Source organism: Rhamphochromis longiceps, linkage group LG23, assembly GCF_057381845.1.
Source record: "Rhamphochromis longiceps isolate RC_006_pf linkage group LG23, R_longiceps_female_GT1.1, whole genome shotgun sequence".
In the NCBI taxonomy this organism is placed as follows: Eukaryota; Metazoa; Chordata; class Actinopteri; order Cichliformes; family Cichlidae; genus Rhamphochromis; species Rhamphochromis longiceps.
In genome coordinates, this window is record NC_140578.1 from 26,987,245 (window position 1) to 27,002,074 (window position 14,830).

At 41.0% G+C, this 14,830-nt stretch overlaps 1 non-coding gene across 1 annotated transcript; it reads left to right on the top strand.

Annotated features, from left to right (window-relative positions):
- Positions 1 to 10,080: 10,080 nt before the first annotated feature.
- On the top strand, positions 10,081 to 10,153 carry trnar-ccu (transfer RNA arginine (anticodon CCU)). Its single transcript has one exon. It is a non-coding gene; the product is annotated as a tRNA-Arg (tRNA).
- Positions 10,154 to 14,830: the final 4,677 nt, after the last annotated feature.

Consider the following 14,830-nt stretch of genomic DNA (forward strand, 5'->3'; position numbering starts at 1 on the left):
AAAGAGGAATTGAAGAAAACTGAGCCAAATCACAGGACTAGCATGGTAAATTCTAAAAATATGTTTCGGTAACTCAGTTGCAGCTGTCGATTGTACTCCTGAGATTTGACCCTTTAGTGACCTTACCAGTAGTAAAGGAGAGATGAAACAGATCAGAATTTAATTGCAAACATGGACACAAGCTGCATGAAACTCAAAATATAAAGCTTTAAGGAAGGAATTATAAATATGCATGCATGTGATCTGGTATACTGACCACAGTATACACAGTATGCAAACAGAGCGACTAATAAATACTAGACAGCCCATGCTGAGCAGAGAAAAAGGACAGCAAGCAGCCCTGTGAGCATCTGAGCAATGCTTCTAATGACTACTAAAGCTCAGTGAAACTGAAAAACCTCAGATGAATCACCTTTTCCAATCAGTTACCCCCCTACAGGGCTCACACTGCTCTCTCCCACAATCATATATGCAATGTAAACACGCCGCGAGGACGGCCCATTTCTCTCCTGCTTCTTTTCCCGCCACCATTTTAAGGTATATTATTACAATAAATTATGGCTGTAACGCGGGGTGGGAGGCAGAGAGAAAGTGGAGGCTGAGCATTCATTTAGCTCTGGTAAACTTCCTCCCGTTGCTGCCAGTTCATGATCACCCATCCAAACGAACTATTTTATGCCCGACTTGCCTGATGCATGAGAACGAGAGTGCTGGGCCATTTTTTTCCCATCTCTTTTCGTGCTTCCTCTCTTCACCCCCGAAAGAGAAAAATCGATCGCAGGACACGAAGAGGCCATTGGGTTGTGTTTTCTTTCTCTCGTGTCTCACCTGGGTCCTGTTCATTTCTGCTCTGAGGAAGCCACCTGTACCGACACCTACACATCACTTCAGGCAGAGCACGCTTCTAACTGTCACAGCGTGCTGTGCTTTATGTTGTATTCCTGAATGTAGAGTCTGCTGCTGAAATGAACCACGTACCAAAGGCTCTGTATTAATACTAATGCATGCAGGAGCCGTTTCATATGCCACAGATCCTCCAACTGAAAGATGGAGAATTTGTGATATTCTTCCTACCTTGTGAAATTACACACAGTCACACATTAGCAACATAAACACACCCAACCTTTTTTGCTGTCCACTCTGGTCCAGGACTATCTGCAGAGAAGCTTGTTGATGGCGCAGAGTCTAGAATCAGCAAAGAGGAGATAAGGCCGCACAGCCTTGGTGTTTCAAGACAAAATCTTTGTTTCCTTGTCATCTAAACACAAAAATTGGAGTTTGTCAGAAGTTCTGTTTCCAGTTACCTAAAATACAGTGTATGTATGGATGAAAGGCCAAAACACATAGAAAAAGCTATATTTGGTAAGATAGCTATGTATCTATGGAGAAGGCATTCATCAAAAGACTGAAGTTAGAGGCTTTTCGTTTTTTATATTTGGGCTTTTTAGGCTTTTTTCGTGTTAGTACAGCAGGAAAACTGGGAGGAAGACCAGGGGAAGTCACGCACGCCTTCTCCATTAGCTGTATAAGACATGGCTTACCAGCTCTACACAGTGAGATAAACCAGTGTCCAAGTGGTGCAATTCATCCTTTGGTTGGGTTAAGTTACCAAAAGCAGTTCAATAAGGAGAGATCATTAGAAGGAATTGAAGGTGTTTTATTGATCTACAGAAATCTGTTATGCTACACGGCTGTTAGACTTTGAGGGCCCAGAATGAAATCCCAGCAGTGATAGGAATTAAGGAGAATCCCCAGGAGTCTAGATGTTGGTGGTGGTGAAGACAAGATGGAGGCTTGGAGGGTGGGAGTGACTCGCGTGAGGCCGAGGTGGGAAGGTAGGAAGGTGGTGCGTTGTGTGATTTAAATTATACATAGTGGAGGCTGATTGGGCTGGAGAAGGTGGGTAGAAAGACGACTGGACAACAACAATGAAGTGAACATTGAGTTTTACAGTGTGGAAAAGTGGAATTGACGTAATAAATGGACAAGGAGCATTTTTAAATTATTTTTGAATTATTGGGTTATAGCAAAAACCACGATCTGCTTTATTATCCAGTGTAGTCCTTCCCACACGCTGCCTTGTGAAAGCCACCCAGGTATATTTCAAGTATTTTTCACTCATTCAAGAAAACAATGTGTTTTCCTGCAGGCTGCAGACGAGAATAAGAGCAGTGAAGTTTAATTTGTTCTTCTAATAAAGGATGACTGAATCTCTTTTCACCTGAACCACAAATACAATTGAAAGCTGTTGCAAACACTGAAATGGTTCCAGAATTTATTGGATAAACATCATGTGTGTATTAAATAAAACCTGAAACTAATAAGTGAGGCTATAAACACCATAAACAGGAAGGTTTTTGGCTGTCTTGTTTGTTTTTAACTAAATGCAATGAAATGAGTGAGACATTGATGTCACACAGTAGCGTCTGGTCTATCAAAAGGTGGTCTGGCACTCAATCCTGCCTTGATTTTAGGTCCTTATTTTTGGGGGTTTATGGGGCCATAATTTGTCTTACGGAATAAGACTTGAAACTAGCAACCGAGACCATGAACTCGTTTCTCATAGTCTTACTCCAATCTGATGTGTCACCGCTTGCTGGAATGAATTGAGATCTATGGTACATCTGGACTGCCTTTACTTCTCAGACCCCGATGCCATTTTGTATACGACAAGGTTGCAAAGCAAACTTTGCACAGACGACCTGTGGGGGTCATTTTACATTTCACCGAGGAGCCTTGTGCCATCATAAGACCCATTTCCATGTTTCCAGACGATTAAAAGGATACCCTGCTGATCCAAACAAACCCCGCTTTTCTTTCAGACCACATCTGGAGCGGATTGCTATGATTTAGTGGTGTCTGAAATCTTACTGCCTTTGTTGTTTTTATGTTGTTGTTTTTTTTTTTTTGTCAACAAGTTAATTAGATGTGCGACTGAATTTCATCTCACTGCATAAAGGGCCTCGGTCTTTCAAAAGAACTGCCATCGCCACCGCCAATTTTATTCTGTCCTATTCTCGCAGCAAATTAGAAAATGACAACTTCACGAGGATTGATGATCACGAATGCAGGCTTGAGTTTCAGAACAGCGGGAGAACTTTATTCTAATTGCTAATGCGGTTTTGTTTGCCCCAAAGATTACTTTGATTAATAAGGAGAAGACAAACACAACTTAAACATGAGAAGCGCTCAGCAGGATAATAGCAGTGAGACTAAAGTCATACGTACTTGTATGGAAATCAAAATTAAAGTGTCACCCAGTCTTAAAAAAAACAAAAAACCTATATAATTACACAAAGTGCATCATATCCATCAGACCCAAACTGGTCAGTTTTCACAAAATTAAACACTCCGACTCCGAGATGAATGTTTATGATGCTCAAAAGTCTGATCAACTCCTCAAAAACATTAGCTCTGCTCGCTTTGATTTCTTAATCATCTTTTGCTCCATCTCTCCTCCCCATCACCATTTTTCCACCACTGACATCCAGACAGTTGGTGCTGCCATGTTCCTCACAGCCTCATTTTTCTTCTTCTTCTCTTATTCTGATAATATATTAAACCTCTTCTTCTTCTCCTGATACATATTCGCTCTTGATTGCGGCTGCCAATTAGCCGGCGAGGCTGTGGCAGTTCATCCATCTGACTTAAAGGTTTCTTGCCACTAATTTTGACGGTCGGGTCAAGTAGCGGAGGGGCCCATTAATTGGAATAATGAAGTCTTCAGTGAGTGATCATCAGTGACTTTAGAGTGCTATAAATCCTTTAAAGAAATCATCTCTTTATTTTTAATGTTTGGCTTTATCGTCCAGCCGGCTGCTGGAACGTCTCATTTATCCAAGACTTAATAAACATCATACATATGATTTCTCTTTCTCTCCCTGCTTTTTCACTCCAATGTTGATTATTCGTATTCCTTTGCTGCCTCTCTCTGTAGCATTTAATTTGTTCTCTTCCCTCCTCCTCTTTTTCTTCATCTGCCTTTTTATACTCGTCTTTCCTTCCCTTCACCGTCTTCCGCCTTTAAATCCAAGCTATAAATGTCAATTTTTCTTGTGCTTTAAGATTTATTATTTGAATTGATTGTACCCCTTTCATATTTGACTGCATTGGACAACATTCTGTGTTTTTAATGCAAAACCAGACACATTATATATCGAGGATTTGTCTTTATTGGAAATTTGTGGCCGATGTCCCACTCCTCAACCTCAGCAGGTGCTGCTAATCAAATGCACTTGAGTAACTGATCATAAGCTGGTGTGAGCACCTCTATAAAAGCTTAAGCTTTTGCAGCATTCAGGTGTGTGTTAGCACAGTGCCACAATCCTCTTAACGTTTAGATAAACTGCAAAAAACCCAGAGAGCTACATCTGAGACTCTACAGGCCTCATTTAGCATGTTCATGACAGTGCAACTAGAAAAAGACTGAACAAATGTGGCTTGGACGCTTTTCCAGGAAATAGTCTCTTCTCTCTAAAAAGAACATGGTTGCACAGCGTAGGTTTGCAAACTTGCATCTGAACAAACAACAAGAATTCAGAAGACAATGTCCTTTGAAAAGACGAAACCAAAGTGGAGATGTTTGGTCATAATGCACATCATACCAGCTGTCAGCATGGTGGTGCAGGTGCTTGCTTTACAGCCTCAGGACCTGGGTACCTTGCAGTCACTGAGTTGACCATAAAAGTATTCTAGAGTCAAATGTGAGGACATCTGTCTGAAGCTTGGGCCAGGACAAGCACAATAAATATAAAACAAAATGATAAAGAAAAGAATCAGTGTAATATGTCGTGGTCCTGTTTGAAATGCTGTTGTAGGACCTTAAAAGAGCTGTGCATAGATGAATGCCTGCACACCTCAATGACCTGAAGCAAGGGAAGAGTGATCCAAAATCCCTCCACAACAATGTGACAGACTAATAGTGTCACAGAGAAAGCAACAGTCTCAATTATTTGCTTCTGAGGGGGGTTAAACAATATGTTGTTGTCCTTCTCAAGCTATATTTATCTAATTTTAAGATCTGGTAAGGACAAGGTTTTTTTTTGTTGTTGTTGTTTTATGCCATAAACAAAGTCACATTCATGTCTGTCTTTCTCTGTTTTCATGCTATGATCAGGCTGCAGAAAATCAGACTGATCAGTAATCAATGAGAAACATTCCAGATTTGGACTTGCTGGCAGAATCAACAGAGGCATGAGTATCAATAAAATCTCAGCCTCAGCTTTGCTGCTTATTTCTGCCTCCTCCCTCCTCAGCATGCTCCCTCCTTCCCTCCATATCTCACTCCATTCCTCCTCTGCCACTTCAGGTCTATATTTGCTGCTTGGCTGGACAAATAGAGGATCTATCTGTGCACAATTTACTGGCCGCCGACTGCTCCCATTCATTCTGTTGCCAGATGGCAGACAGCTTTAATAACCAATGTAACAAATAAACTGCAAAGGGGACAAGCCCAGGATCCTTCTACATACATACTGTAACAGGCAACCAGGCATGCCGATGCAATCACAGACCTGCAGACGGTCACATCCTGCAAACGTGCACCAGAAAAGTGCAGAAATAAATTTTAAAAAAGGAGCGGAAATATGTTTATCAGTTTACAATGAAATTGTTTGGCTACAGCAATAGAAAATACATGAATAAAAAAAATAATAATGATAATATGATATTTAATATACACAAGTTTTCACTTTCTTCATTATGTTTGTTTTATTTTGTATTCATTTGACCAACAATTTTTTCCCATTTAATTATATTGATAAGGTTATTAATTTATGAATTAAAATGTTGGATTTATTTAGTGTGTGTTTAAAGAAAAACACAGAAAATACATAATTATGGCTGAATAAATGTAGAAATGAAAATGTGAGTTAAATGAAAGGCGTAAACAGGGGAATAAAAGGTAGATAATTTTTTATTATGTGTAAATTTAAAAAAAAATCCTAAGAAATTGAAAAAAAAATTCAAACCATTTTTCATGCAATGATTTTTTATGATGCATTTAATGACATCCACATAGTCATTTATTCCCCAGTTTTATTTACTATATTGTTAATATTGTAGAAATTACTAATTTAAGTAAAGATTTTTTTTTTTAAAGAAAGGTTTTTGGTGTGAAAACGTCCAAAATCGATATGTTAATTGAAACGATATTATATTACAGCGCTAATATCTGGTGTTTGCTCTTGTCAGAAACGTCTTAAACTGATGAAACCAACGTGTTTGCAACCCAGACCGTCAAACACTGCCGTCTGATCACAAGTCAGTGGCCTCACACAGTGCCTTCTTTAGCATCAGAGTCATCAGCGGCTGCCGCACTAAATGCTGCGAGCTAACAATCCTGCAGGATTGTGCAGCAGCGTCATCACTTCTCACAGCAGTTTGTTTCTTTTGGGAGCTTTCTTCTCATTTTTTTTACTTGTGTTTTCTCTTAATCTTTGCAGGTAGTTTATATAATATTCACAACATTAACCATGCACATGGAAAAATAGTACTTAGGGGTATCCAAAGGGTCCTGACCAGGCGTCTGTCTATATGTGATAACTGAGACTCATCACAACATTGTGAGGATGCCTTGTGAGGATCTATCACATACCTGGAGCTTTGTCAACGGCAATATTTTAAACTGTACCCTTTAGCTGCTGCATGCAACGCTTGTTTTTGGTTCTTTTGAGTTTCATCATTCATCAGTGTAATATCCCATTCTGTACTGCTAAATGCTGCACAGCTTCTCGAGCTAACAGACCTGCCCTTAATCTGTTTAGACTGAGGTAGAAACTTTAACTAATCTGGGCAGCCAACATGTTTCATTCGGTTCAGATGAACTCAAATGTCATAAACAATCTCAAAAATGACTTTTAATATAGCCGAGGTTTGTTTTCGGTTCTCAATTAGAAAAGCGTCTCAAAAACTAATCAGTTAATTTGTTTGCGCTGTCCTCGTGCTATTTATCAACCTCAAACACAATGCTGTTTAATCTGTTTAAAATATCCATTCATTCACCTACAGTATCTCCGAGTCAAGCCATCAGTCAGTTCATCTTTTCATACATCAATCTCCAGCGCTGCGCTACGTGGCCGTTACTCACAGTGACAGTGAAGAAGTGACTGCCAATAAGCCCAACAGTGAGTACATGTCAAAGACAGCTTACACCAGCCTGTGTGCGACACTGCTGGGTTTCAGACATGAAAGATGAACTCGATTCGGCCCTCTGACAGCGGGTGTAAAGCCTCTGTGCTTTCGGGGCGTGGCCCGAGTCAAATTGTTCATTTTACCTCTAATCGTGTCATTTATCAAAAAGCTGCTCAGCCGCGTCAGTAAGTGCAGTTATGCTAACTAGATCTGAGCGAGGCCACGGAGAGTGCCAGCCATCAGTCAGCTTTGCGGGGAGGGTCGAAAGCACGTGGGAGATGCAGCAGGTACCAAACAAATATTCTCAGGGACGGTTTTAAAATGTATCCTTCTGGAAGCATCTACTAACACAGATTTCAGTGTTGTTCATGAGTCCTTGAAAGGCCCCAGATGAAGACTTGTATTATCTAGCCTTTGAAGTGCCATTAAGAAAGGCACTAAATACAGATGTCTTAATGCACGATCAGTCATCCAGGTAAGGAAATTGCCAAAATGTTTAATCTAAAGAAGAGGGTGAATTAGTCCCTTGGATGAGTAACGAAATGTGTCTCCCACTGAAAACGCTACGTCCAGCTTACCAGAATCAACTTTTTGTAAATGCAGTTGTGTTCAGAAGTTTCCGTCCATTCATCACAGTCATGAATGCCATGGTAGTTTTGGGCTTTTAATTATTTCTTGTACAATGACTTTAAGAAACAAGAATTGGGTGCACAGGATTGAAAGTTTTTTGGATCTTCTCAAATTATGCCATATGCATATCCCAGATAAAAAAAATCTGGGATATTAATCTGGTCAGTTAAGTAGCAGAGGGGGGTTGTTCATTTCAGTTGCCTTGCACTAGAGGGGCAATAGTGTGACAACTCCAAAATATGACTGGTTTTACAGCCACTGCCACTGATATTTTTCCCTCCAGGTTTTGCATTTATCTAAGCTCAATGTCACTACTGCTAGCATGAGGCAATACCTGGACCCTGCAAGAACTTACACAGGTTGTCCAATTCCTCCTGAACTGGACTGCCTGTCATTACCAGAAGGTCTCAAGAGCATGGAGGAGATTCAAGGAGACAGGTGGTTACTCCTGGTCCAACTCCTGGAGAGCTGGACGGGGCCGTAGAAGACCCTTAATCCATGAGCAGGTCCAGTATGTTCTCCTTTGTGCAGGGAGGAACAGGATGAGCACTGCCAGATATCATTGGCTGGCCCAGAGGCTGACCTGACCTAAATCCCACACAACATGTCTGGGATATTATCATTTGTGGATGATGGGTTGATATAATAGGAGCTTCTTCTATAGGTCTTGAGACCATAATTGTATTTGTACCTTGTAAACTTGTAAACATCTTTATTCCTGAGCATTTACACGAGAGTCTGTGAGGATGGACTCACTTTTGGAGCCAGCCTCAAGGTGAATACTAGAGGAACTGCAGGTTTTGGCACTACCTGAACTAACAAAAGGTTTTCATACTGACCTACAAAAGCCTTTGGTCCATCTTTAACTCACATCATCCTCCCAACAAAGCAGCAACTCGAGCAGCTGGGTTATGTGTCTGTATCCACCCACAGGGCTCTTATTCAGACAGTATCAACCCATGGCAGAGCAACACAACACAAACACCAGTCAATTTACCCATTTTGCATCCAATTCTCAGCGATGATTATGAGCCGCGTTTGTGCAGCTGATGGAGAGATTAATCTTGCTTTGATAGAAATATGTCAGTTTCTGCAGGCTGTGATGGATGTGATTTATCACTCCGGACAAATCTGTGCACGAACGTTCCTCCTCCTGACAGCTCTATCGTGGCAAGAATGTCCCAAAATGTCACCTGTTGTATGCAGACTGACCTTCTAATTTTCTAATTCAATTTTGAGAACTCCCCTACCCACCATATCATGAACCAGTAATAACAATTACACACCGTGACTGGCTCCAAAACCTGCAATTCCCCCACTTTAAATCAAAACCCAAGTAGTCTTTTATTAGGCTGCCTGGTTAAATCAATCTAAATCTAAGCATAATAACTCTCTAATCAGGTGCTGGGGAGAATAATAGGTTGTCACGCTCGAGGAAAAATAGGCAATCATGGAATGTTTTCTTTAATTAGGCCGACTAAAGTAGAAGGGCACGGTGGGAGCGCGGGACACATTCATCATAGCCAAGGTGGGAAATTACTTCAATTACTCAGGAAGGGGAGAGTGAACAGAATTACAGAAGTCAGAGAAGCAGAAGAGAGGAGACCGTGATCTGCAAGGAAGTCCAGATGACACCGCAGGGCAGGAAAGGCGAGGGCAGAGGAGGGAAGGAGTGAGGGAGCAAGAAAGAAGGAGGAGAGGAGAGAGGAAAGGTGGAAGGCTTTCACAGTTAAGTTGCTGAGTATGTATGGAAGTATAGTGCCATGTGTCTTCCTTTGTTTGTATTTGTATGTGTTCTTTAATATGAAGGAAAAGTCCAGTTTCAAATTGTTTCCAGGCATTTTATGTCATCTCTTATATATCTTAAGTTAGTGAAGCTTCTTTTACATTCTGTGCTCCTACTGAATCGTATTAGGTGTGCTCCAGTGTTGTCTCCTTTTCCTTCAAAAAAGCAAACAGAACAAGGAATGAAATTTAAGTTACTAGAGTCTGAACTTTCACAATAAAATATCTGGGCTTATCCACTCAAATCGATCGGTAATGGCATCAGGACATTGGGAGGGGGGGTAAAAATGCTGAAATTAGTCTCCAAATATACTTGGATAGCTGTTAATATACTGACTGGGCACTTCATTGGGTATGGCTTGCTCATTCTGGCCTTCTTTTAACTTCAGAACCGTCTTAATTCTTCATGACACAGTTTCAAAAAGGTGAGATTTTGTTCCATGTTTACATGAAAACATCACAAAATTTCTACAGATTTGTCAGCTGCAAATTCATGATGTGAATCTGCTAGGACCACCAGCAACAAACAGAGCAGCCCCAGTGGCCTAATGGATAAGGCACTGGCCTCCTAAGCCAGGGATTGTGGGTTCGAGTCCCATCTGGGGTGATTTCTAGCAGAGTGGCGCAGTGGAACCGTGCTGGGCCCATAACCCAGAGGTTGATGGATTGAAAATCATCCTCTGCAAAGCTTTTTAGTAGTTGTCACTGGAATTGAATAGTTCATTTATACACTCACTGGACGTGTCATTGCTAGTACCTGGTTGGACACCTTTAATACCTTGTGGTACAGATTCAACAAGGTGCTGGAAGCATTTCTCAGAGATTTTGGTTGACATAACAACATCACAGTTTCTGCATGTTTATCAGCTGCACATCCATGATGTTAATCTGCTGTTCCACCACCTCTGTAAACTCCAGGGATCATTGAAAAACGTCAGTAGATCAGCTGTTTTTGAAATACTCCGACCGACAATTATGTCAGATTCAAAGTCAGTTTAATCCCCCTTCTCCTCCATTCTGATTACTCAGTTTGAACTTCAACCTAAGGAATCATAAATGAGGCAGTTTTTAACTATCAATTAAAAACATTACACTGAAATAAAATTTTGGGGATAAAGTGCAGAAGAAACAAGGAATGTGGAAAGTTTTAATGTTGTTAAGGGGCAAGAAAAAAGGCTGAAATCACAAACTAAGAGGAGATTTAAAAAAGAAAACGCAGGATTGGACAAAAGACAACAAATAAAGAGACAATCCAGTGAAAAGCAGAGTAATGAATATAAAACTGAGCAGAAAATAAAAAATAAAACTGTTAAAAATAAATGAAGAAAGGCAAACTCCTATTCCAGTGGCTGTACAAAAATCCACTATCATTTATCCTCAAAATTGGACCCCTACCTACACGTTCAACAACCCTCCGCCACCACCACAGAGCTCCTAGCGTCTGTCAGCTTTCCCAGAATGCAACGAGAGAGCCACTGAGCGAGCAGTAATTCCTTCCGAGATGATGAGATAAACGGCCTCTTACTGTAACTGGATCTATTGATTCGGACGCCGCTTTGGCAGGTCGTGGATCCAGTTTGTTCTGTGACTGAAGACCTGCCAGCTCGGCTACCGGCCACGTAAATACAGAGATTATGACTTTTGATAGCTGCGACTCATTGGCTGGCTCAGTGCTCAGCGCAGATGAAGCAGCTGCCATGACGGTGACAGGCACAGAGGCGCTTTCTCCCGTCCTCTAAACATTATTAGATACTCTGACAAATGAACACAAAAATGTCTCTCCTAGACATTTAGAAACGAAGATGAGACAACGCAGAAGCGTTTGGACTTCAAGATATTTCAAACAAAAGCACCTGAAAGTCTTCAGTCTGAGCCAGAGCCTTTGGAGCTTCTTCTGGAGATGAATTTAAAAAAAGAAACCTATACACTGAAAAACAGACAAAATAAAAGGTTTATCTTCTAATTTTCAGAGGTTTCAGTGGGGACGGGCCTGCCAACCACTGTAATCCACTTATTCTTGGCTGGTGACAGACGCTGTTGTCTACAGCAATCAGTGACTATAAAAGCAACCTACACCACAAATAATCAGGAGCTTCACTTCATCATCAAGCACCAAGAAGTAACTGAATCACTGAATCAGCAGCGCCGTCTCAGCTGTCTCTTGTTAGTTGGCTCCATCGAGGTTGTGCCTCGCACACCGCACACGCTCAATCTTACAGGTGTTTTATGACCTTTTAAAGTGTGAAAACAGGAATCCACAAAAGTACAAGGTTCAAACCTTCAAAATAAAACAGGATGAATAACACATTAGGACCAATGCTGAACAAGATGATAGAGGCAGGAGCACACAGGAGGAGGAGGGGGGACAGGATTACAAAAGCCTGGAGCAATGACAGTACGTGTACGACAGCATTTTGACTTCTGTCATTTCTTTATTGGCTGTGTGTTTTGTTACAGTTACAAATGAGTTTGTTTACGTGCATGACCAAGAATTGATCATTCTGGGAGCCACAATCGCAAACTGGAGAGAGTGTAAACATCAGTATTTTCAGCTTTAATCCCAAACGTCGTCCACAGCAGTCCTGATAGCAGCAGAGAGCAGAGAGGGCTTCTGTCAGTATCACACTGAGGTGGTAATCAAGCAGGGATCTGAGGGGATCGATAAGAGGATTGCACTGTGCTCGTCAGGCTGGAGCGATCCATCATGACCTGATAGCTGGTCAATGGCAGAGCAGCCTCAACCAGATAAGAGGGAGAATTTAGCTTTTTAACTTCTCAAAGGGTGCTGGTGATGCTGCTGTAGAATATTTATTCCTCCTCCAGGTTTACCTCTTAGTTTTCCTCCAACATCTGCTCATTTTTTAAACCCTCCTTCTCATCTTTCTGCTTGGCTGACCTGAGAGCTCCATCATCGTCCTCATCATCACCATCTTCACAGCCAGCCCATTTTTTTGTCATAAAGGCAATAAATCATTTCAGCTTTCATCTATTGTTATTGATGAATGACCAATTATTTGTCATCTAATACGTTGACAAACGATGACCCAGGCAGACGGATCAACTTCTTTCCCCCCCCCCAACTCCTCCTTACTCGACGGGCTGACGTGACGCAGGACAGCAGTGATGGATTATATCCTTAAACTGTTATTACACGTATAATGTGGCGCTCAAATCTGACATCTCACTTAGTCCAGGTTTCCCACCCTTTAAATACTGCATCACAGAATAGCAAAGAGGACGACAGAAATCAGATGTGAATACTTAAAACATTTAAGCTAGGAAGGCTGTGTTTACCCCCTAACAACTGCAGTTTGATATAGAGCCAGTCTCAAAACCACAGCTCTTCTTTTAGTCTGTCCTGACTGGTTCTTAAATTGGCTTTCTTTAAAGCAATATTGTCAAAGAGGAACACAGTCTTCTTTTTCAGTTTATATAGTTTACTTGCATAAACCATATATATAGTAACCAGTTAACCCTCCCTTTTTAAATTCAATTCAGTTTTGCTTACATAGCGCCAAATCACAACAATAGTTGCCTCAAGGCACTTTACTGTGTATTGTAAGGTAAAGAACCTACAACAATGCAGACCCCAACAATCGCAAGGACCCCTTTGAGCAAGCACTTGGTGACAGATGGAAGGAAAAACTCCCTTTAAGCAGGAAGAAACTTCTAACAGAACCAGGCTCAGGGAGGGAAGTGACAGCTGAACCCGGGAAAATCAGGAGGCTGTCTGACAACTCTTAGTGAGAGAAAAGAAATAGCAATAGATTATAAACATAATGAAATCATGAATGAGGACAAAGTTCTAGGATCAAACTGCTTTACTTTCGCAGCAAGAGGAGATTTCAAACTGTCAAATATCACTACCGTAAAATTAAATGCTAACATTAGACAGTGCATGTATTTATACTGCAATGGAAGTGAATGAGGAATTTTGGCCACAAAGGTGTCGAGAGGGAGTATCAAAAAATGTTATTACAATGAAATCGTTTTTGTTGCTGACATGTCCAAGACTCTGTTGTTTCTTTCTTTTTTCTGTTTAGTTTTTGTTGTTGTTGTTTTCGTTTAAAAAAAATTAGTAATTCGGATAATTAAACATTTTTAGGATTTTAAATGGTTAAAATCCTAAAACTAATTGAAGGTTTGATCATTTTGATTGTGGCTCAAGTTGGATTTCACAAATCTTACTAAAAAGGAAATTTCTTGCAAAAAACAAATCATGTAACACAGTTAAAATGATTACTAAATTAAAGCAACAGGGAAAAAAGAGGGCACAAGGGTTCAAGGGGGTAAGAACACATCAGTAGCTCTGAGGTTTACCTGTTAAAGGTCCGTGTGTGGTTAAATGTATTGTAATGTGAGGCTACAACACATTAGAGTTCACCACAATACTGCTATAAAAGAAGAGAGAGGGATCTTTTTATTTCCTTCAAGCCCCATCTATCACTACCTTCCTCAGGATTTCCACACGAGACACTTCGACTGAAGCTTGAAGCTTGAAACTCGAACATCGAATCAAATTTCTATGCAAAGAGAAAAACTTTTACTTTGAAAGCATGGATCCATCCTGGTTTGCATCAATAGTTCAGGATGCTGGTGGTGAAATGCTGTGAGGGACATTTTCTTGGCAAACTTTGGACTGCTTCATTTGGACTGAGCGTCATTTAAACATCACAGCCTACCCGAGTATTGTTGCTCGCCATCCCTTTATGACCACAGTGCACCATCTTCTGATAGCTGCTTTCAGTAGGATAACACACCATGTCACCAAGCTCACATCATCTCAAACTGGTTTCTTGAACATGACAATGAGTTCACTGTACTCCAACGGCCTCCACAGTCACCAGATCTCAATCCAGTAAAGCAACTTTGGGATGTGGTGGAACAGGAGATTCACATCATGGATGTGTTGCCAACAAATATGCAGAAACTATGTGATGTTGTTGAAATGTTTCCAGCACTTTGTTGAATCTGTGCCACAAAAGATTAAAGCAACTCTGAAGGCTAAAAGGTTTCAGAGGTACTAGCAATGACCAGTATGAACTATTTCCATTCTAGTGACAACTACTAAAAGGCTTAGCAGAGGATGGTTTCGATCCATCGATCAGCACGCTTCCGCTGCGAGTCACCCCAGATGGGACTCGAACCCACAATCCCCCAGGGATTGTGGGTTAGGCCACTGGGGCTGCTCTGTTTACAGCTGGTACAATAGAGCACCTTTGGTACATTGTGACCAGCAGCAGAACAGCCATTTAGCTGCCAAACTCACTTGTCTTGTCTTGTC